Raw genomic sequence first — 7,935 nt, forward strand, 5'->3', positions numbered from 1 at the left:
GATTGGAGAAGACTGTGGGGGGGGGGGAATGGAGTTAAGAGCTGGAAAGTTGATTGGCAAAAGGGATACGAGGCTGGAGAAGGGAGAGGATCCCTACTGTGAAGCATGGTGGTGGCTGCATCATGCTGTGTAGATGCTTCACTGCAACAGGCCCTGGAAGGCTTGAGAAGGTAGAGGGTAAAATGAATGTAGCAAAATACAGGGAAATTCTGGAGGAAAACCTGTTGCAGTCTGCCACAGAAGATTTGTTTTCCAGCAAGACAATGACCCCAAGCATAAAGCCAAAGCTAGACAGGAATAGCTTAAAAAAACAATCTTAATGTCCTGGAGTGGCTGAGTCAGAGTCCAGACCTCAATCCAATTGAGAACTTGTGGCTGGATTTGAAAAGGGCTGTTCACTCATGATCTCCATGCAATCTGACAGAGCTTGAGCAGTTTTGTAAAGAAGAATAGGGAAATATTTCAGTGTTCAGATGTGCAAAGCTGATAGAGACCTATCCACACAGACTCAAGGTTGTAATTGCTGCCAAAGGTGCAACTTCTAAATACTCACTTGAAGCAGCTGAATACTTAATGCAATCAATTATTGAGTTTTATATTTGTAATTAATTTAGATCACTTTGTAGAGATCTGTTTTCACCTTGGTATAAAAGTCTTTTTCTGTTGATCAGTGTTTTTTTTAAAAAAAAGCCAAATTAAATCCACTGTGATTCCACGTTGTAAAACATGTAAATTTCCAAGAGGGTGAATACTTTTTATAGGCACTATATAGGAATGTGAAATTATCTTTGTGAGACTGTTTCCAGTCCTCTTCTGTCTACTCCAATATTGCTGGGTAAGGAGCTCCAGGACTTAAAGTCTTGGTATCATAGAACAGTATAGCACAGAAACCGGACCTTTGGCCCATCTAGTCCATGCTGAACCATTTAAACTGCCTACTCCCATTGACCTGTACCCAGACCGTAGCCTCCATACCCCTGCCATCAACATACCTATCCATTTGTGACTTAGCTCCCCAGTTCAATGAAAGAATAATATATGGTCTTTTTCTGTTTCAATCCAGCTATCAGTAAGCAAGGGGACATGATTTTAAGGTGGTTGAAGGAAAGTATATTATCATGATACTTTCATGTCAGACATAATTCCTTTCACAGAGTGGTGGGGGCGTGGAACACGCTGCCAGTGGTGGTTGTACAGGAAAATACATTGGGGGCATTTAAGAAACTCTTAGATAGTAACATGGAGGGCTATGTAGGAGGGAAGGGTTAGTCTGATTTTAGAGGTCAAAGGGTCCGCATGAAATCATGGGCTGAAGGGCCTGTACTGTGCTGTAATATTCAATGTTCTTTGATATAAACCCAAGACATAGAAATAGGGGTGGGGACAATTATTTGAAAGGTTTGCTGTTGTAAAACAGCCCTTCTCATTTTTGTAACTTTGGAAGTTGCCCACAAGGTAGTTTTGCAGTTTTTGTAGGAGATCTTGGTTAAAGTACACATTGCAATTACAGTGTGCCAATGACACATATTTGGGTAAAAAAATCACTTTCATATACTGTCACCAATTTGAAAGAAATCAGTTATTGAACATACATGGTTCTGTGCTCCTTATAGAATAATTTACTGTATTTAGTATAAAACAGTTTGTATGGTATAATTAGTTTGAATTGTGGGTTTGTGATATAATAATGAATAGCCCATTTGAAGGAAAAGGGACAACATATTCAAATTTACTGATGGCACCAGATTAGGCTGCATAATAATGTCGCTGGATCAGAAAGTTGCCAGGACACATTGACAGATTATCTGATTGGGCAAAATAGAGAAACATGGATTTAAAAGGCTACATGAGGTCATGTACTTTGAACACAAGAATGATTGTCCAAGTTACTTTCTGAATTTAAAAAAGCTTAAAGCTGTGCAAAAGAAGGATAAGACATTCTTGAGAGATCCCATAGATCAGTGCTGGAACTACCACAGACAGAGATCAGTGTTTGGACTCTAGTTACTCACCCTCCAATGATTTGGATGAGGAAGCAAACCTAAGGTTTCCAGGTTTGTTATAAAACTGGGCTGGATTGTAAATTGAGGAGACGATGAAATGAAACTTCGAGGCAATATAGACAGATTGAATGAGTGGGCAAAAATGGAACAGTATAAAGAGGGTAATGACACAGTTCAGCATATCACCAAAACCAGCCTGCGTTTCATGGACTCTGCCTACAGCTCGCTGCCTTGGTAAAGCAGCCAGCATAATGCAAGACTCCACCCTCCCCAATCACTACCTCCCCCCACCACCCCCACCACCAAAGCAGAAGGCTCAAAAGCGTGAAAAGGTGTGCCAGCAGGCTCAAGGACTGTTTCTATCCTGCTGTTATAAGACGATTGAACCCTTCCCTAGTATCATAAGTACTCTGACCTCACAATCGATCTCGTTTTGGCCTTGCACCTAATGTCTACCTGCAATGTACTTTCCCCACAACTGCAACACTTCATTCTGCATTCTGTTGCTGTGTTACCTTGTACTACTTCAATACACTTTTTATACAGATCAGTTCAGTACAACAATGTGCAAAGATTCACCAGTCTGACTGTTGAGATTACAGGATTGTCATATGAAGAAAGACTGGTTCCATTAGGCTTTCAATGAAGAACAGAAGTTTATTAGAATAAGAAGGATTGTGTTGAAACATACAAATTTATAACTTAGTTAGAGGATCTAGATACAAGGAGGAAACAGTCATTCAGTTTCAGGATATGGAGCAAGACCTTTAGGATCATGTTTAGAAGAAATTTATTTACTCAAAGGAGTTCTCTACCAGAGAAGGCAGTGAAAGCCAAAGTCACTAAATATATACAAAGTGGTTGATCTCTGAATACAAAAGTATATGGGGAGAGAGTGGGAATATTGCAATGGGATAGAGGAGCAGCCGTGATTGTATCGGATGGCAGAGGATGCTTGAAGTGCCAAAATAGCCTACTCCTCTTATTCTTTCTCTCCTGGATCCATCCACCTACAACCAATTTATTTCACCTACTGGATTCCACCCCCCACCCCACATCCATTTCCCTCCCCTATCACCCCTGAGGATTTCTATTATCAACTTCCTTACTCATGGTAGCAGATGTTCTTGCTTATCACCCTATAGCCTCTATCTTCACTTCATTCTCCACTCCACTCCAACTGCCATTTCTATCCTCATCTGCTTTCCACCCACCTCTGTCTCCCCAACCTACCCTTCTCACACATCGCTCCATCTGCCTGTTATCCTTTACCTGTCCTTAATCCATCTACTGGCCCCAACCCTCTCTCCCTCTCTTTGTACTGGCTATCGCCCCTCTCCCCACTTAGTCCTGATGAGGGCCTTGACCCAAAACACTGACAATTCCTCCCCCCTCCCCGCTCCCACAGATGCTGGTCAACCCACTGCATTTCAAAGGTTCAAAGGTCCAATTTAATGTCAGAGAAATGTGTACAATAAACATCCTGAAATGCTTTTTCTCCAACAGTTTGAAGCTTTACTTTAGATTACAGCAGTGTCCTTGTCAGCAATGACCAAATTTGATAAATTACAGACATGTATGCTGGCCAAGTCACTCATCAAATGACTATACCCTTTTATAATTTGCTCTTGGCTCATATAGCTACTTCAGATTCTATTTCACAAGCATCAAAAATTGTGTTTTGTGCTAACCAAAAGATATTGATCACTTGTAATCAATAGTGCCACTTTACTTCCTCATTAGCATAACATTGCAATAAAAGAAAACATTCATCAGGTTACCTCATCATATGCTGTGTACTGTATTCCGATTCACTGGGACACATCGTGACCAGTACATTTTGGCCCAATTAAGCCGCTGTCCTAATTAGCCGAAGTTTCATGCTAATCCTTTTTAAAAGTATAAGGAGCACAACTATCATTTAACTGAGTAACAAATTACGTATTTAAATGAAATATAGAACCAATCAGAACACTACCAATATAGTCCTCATGTATTAGTACCTAATTGTATCGACGGAGGAATTCCTCCCTTGTACCTGTACACTTCCATGTTCTTTTGAGTGACAGTAAACAAACAAAATCATCACAGGCCCCTAGTACAGATAACATTCACAATGATTGTCAATACCATGAAATTCTTCATAGTTCCTGACTTGCTGACGTAATGAAATCATTTCATTTTTACTCACAGCCATTTCTGGCATCTCCAAGCCTGAATGCTTGAAACCACAGTGAACAAAACAATTCTAAATTGTATTGCTATTTTTTGCCAACTGTCAGTGACAAAAGTCACTGTTTTTTGAACAGACTCGATTGACACTATTTAAAAACTGTTTGTTCTAAGCATGGTGTTGTGTCTAATGGCCACACAAGAGTACGTGACCGATACTAGCTAGAAACTGTTTGGTAACAGTCTCCTGACACAATTAAATGGCATAATGTCCCAAAAATGAAGGGAAACCCGGCTATTTTCTGAATGAGGTTTTGTTCTTTAAGAGTTGTCCCAATTAACCAGAATCCACTGTATATGCGAGAACATTTTTACAATATTGATTACCTCCGCAATTCTGCCAAAAAATAATGGGACATGTTGTCCAGTGTGCCATTTTACAATTTTGTCTTCAGCAGCAAGTGTCCTTCCAACAACTGCCTGTACCTCACTGCTTGTCTTCTGTATTGAACTTCCAGTGGAGTTATCATGAAGATCGATGCGGACCTAATGCAAGCATTGCAGGGACAATTTTGAACATATGCTTTAAAAATTTACAATAATGAAATTTTCTGCAAAAAGACGCTTATGTTTCCTTGTTACTGTGACGCCGAGGTAAGTAAATTTGTTATTCACTTCCTTAAAAGGGAGGTTATGGAACTCTGACACCTGTGCTTCTCCATTCATTGGAAAAAGTTCACTCTTGTGTAAATTAAGTTTGTATGCTGAAAACTGGCTAAATTTGTTAAGGAGTGAGAACATGGGGGTTAAGGAGGTGAGTTTCATTAATTTGTTAAATCATAGAAAACAGAGCCTAGCACAGTGGTCACCCCTTGTCCATGTCCCTGATGGGCCAAATTAATGTTGTCAAAATGAACATCCTTCCTAAATTCTTATACCTTTTTCAATCCATACCAACTTTCATTCCTAAAGCCTTCTTTGACTCGCTAGACCCAGTCATATCGTCCTACTTATGGAAGGGCAAGCGTCCCCGACTGAATAAAGTCCATCTTCAAAAATCTAAAAGCGTTGGGGGCATGGCTTTGCCCAATTTCCGCTTATATTACTGGGCAGCTAATATACGCCGTCTCATCTTTTGGTCTCATTTTTACAACCAATCTGACTGCCCAATATGGGTGGCAATGGAGCTGAACTCTATGAAGAATTTCTCCATCTCTGTACTGCGTGGATCCGCACTCCCTTTTATTACGCCTGAACCAATTGTTAATCCTGTTATCAGGCACACCCTGAGAGTATGGGCTCAGTTCAGGAAGCATAGTGGTCTCCATGGCTTCTCTCTTTCAAGCCCTATTCTATATAATCATCTCTTCCTGCCTTCTATACATGATTCAACATTTCAAGACTGGTATAGAAAGGGCATCAGGCGCCTTAAAGATCTTTTTATAGACAACTGCTTTGCATCATTTGAACAACAGTCTGCACAGTTTAACCTACCCAACACTCATTTCTTCAGATATTTGCAAATTAGACATTTTATCAGCCCTTTGATATCAACTTCCCTGAGGCACCCGACACAAACGTCGTTGATATGTTTCTCCGCATGAATCCATTGTGCCAAGGTCTAATATCTACTATTTGCAACAAGCTAGTGGTCGTGAGGCGAGTCCCCCTTGACAAAATTAAAACTGCCTGGGAGCAAGATTTAAATTTCTCACTGTCAGATGATGTATGGGATTCAGTTCTTAAGTTAGTTAATTCAACCTTTTTATGTGTCCGCCACTGCTTGTTACAGTTCAAGGTCGTACACAGGGCCCATATGTCTAAAACTAAATTATCTCGCATTTAACGAGATGTTAATCCCTGTTGTGACAAATGCAAATGGGGCAAGGCTTCCCTTATTCACGTGTACTGGACATGCCCTAGCTTGGAAAAATACTGGAAAGATGTTTTCCAAACTCTATCCCAAATACTTAATTATAATTTGGAACCTAACCCTTTGATTGCTCTTTTCGGCACCTCCGGAGAGGGGGACACGCACCTAAGTCCAACCAAACGTCGCACAGTCTTTTGCCTCTGTTTTCTCCAGGCGCGCAGTCTTGCTCAGCTGGAGGGATGCTACCCCGCCCACCCACGCTCAGTGGCTCAGGGGCATCATGTCCAGTCTACACCCTGAGAAGATCCATTATTCAATTCTCAACTCGGACATAAAGTTCCAAACGGTGTGGGGACCCTTTCTTGAATATCTTCAGAATTCCCAGCCAAACTAAAGGTCCATCCTTTCTTCCTTTCCTCTGCACATAAATCCCTGACTTCCAGCATTTCCCGGTGAAATTCTACAGACCCAGACTTGGAAACATACAACAGTTTATGTATTAGGAAAATACACCTTCTCTATACCAATGCAGCTCTGTGGGGACAAAGGTTCTGTTTAACCCTTTTTGCTAATGCAACGCTGGCTTGGAGATGGGGATTGGGAGGAGTGGGTTGGGGCAGGGAGGCAACTAAAGCATGATTGTACTATGGGTGCATCTCTTTCATAGATGTAAATTGTACATTTGATACATTTGTTATGAACTGCACAAATGTTCTCTTTATTTAAAAAACCAATAAAAATATTAGAAATTTAAAAAATTATAATAATGAAAGTGTCCCTAATTCTTATGTATCAATGTTTTCAAACTGGAGGCACAAGGAAAATTAAGAAGAAACCTTGGGCTGCAACTATTGCAATCAAAGTCCAAACAGATTAACTTCCACATGATTTTCAAAGTGGGTTTGATGGATTTTGAAGGGATGTACACGTACCAGAGAGGAGTTCATTGATAGGTGAGGCCTAACAGAATGAAATGCATTTTGTTTTTTTTTGTTATAAACAATGATGATTTGGGTAACAGTCCTTCACTAAATGATTAGAAATAAAAACCTATTAATAGTTTGATAGCAAATCGCATTGTACCAATTCATGTGCCAAAGAAAGAGTTATATAAAAGTCTGAAAATCATTAGTAGGGATCTTTCAAACCAATTTCCTTTATCTTCATTATATGAAGGAAGCAAACAAAATCAATCTTGAATAATCTGATCTTTTGATTGTCTTATTGTGGTTTAAAGGATCATAACATTTTAATTTATCCAGCCATCCTTGACTCACCTTCCCTTAGGCATTCAGCTGTTTCTTGAATAGTTTGTATTGGTATCTTCACTACCGCATAACTGAAAATTTCTTTCAGCTCTAATTATTCTTCAACAGTTTATAAGAGGAGCTTATTTAAAAAATCACCAAAGAGTGGCCAGTGACATGCTGATATTAAAACATTATTTGTATGCCCTTGAGTCATGGAAGTTTCATTTAATTACCATTAACTGCATGACAGAACACACAGGGCTCCACGCTGAACTAGCTGTTGAAAATCACACTATCCCTCTTACCCTGGAATCTAACTGTGGCCAAGTAACATACTTCGCTTCCCCAATCTTCTATTAACTTCCAGGATATGCTGCCACTCCTACATGTCAGGTGCACCAATTCATGTCAGCATTGAGTTTACCATCTGCTGGCAGAAATACTGCAAGCTTCTCTGTGACATGCTCAGTAATACAGACCAGCTGCCGCTGGATCACTGTGAGGGGTTGGTCAGAAGAGACAATGGCACCTGCTTTTTCTTGGTAAGACATTATGTCCATTGCCCACCTAGACTAATCCCTCCTGGGGAGATAACACTGATGGAATGGCAATGATGGGAGCCAATGTGTGTGTCCCT

The sequence above is a fragment of the Mobula hypostoma genome, chromosome 1 (assembly GCF_963921235.1).
Source record: "Mobula hypostoma chromosome 1, sMobHyp1.1, whole genome shotgun sequence".
NCBI lineage: Eukaryota > Metazoa > Chordata > Chondrichthyes > Myliobatiformes > Myliobatidae > Mobula > Mobula hypostoma.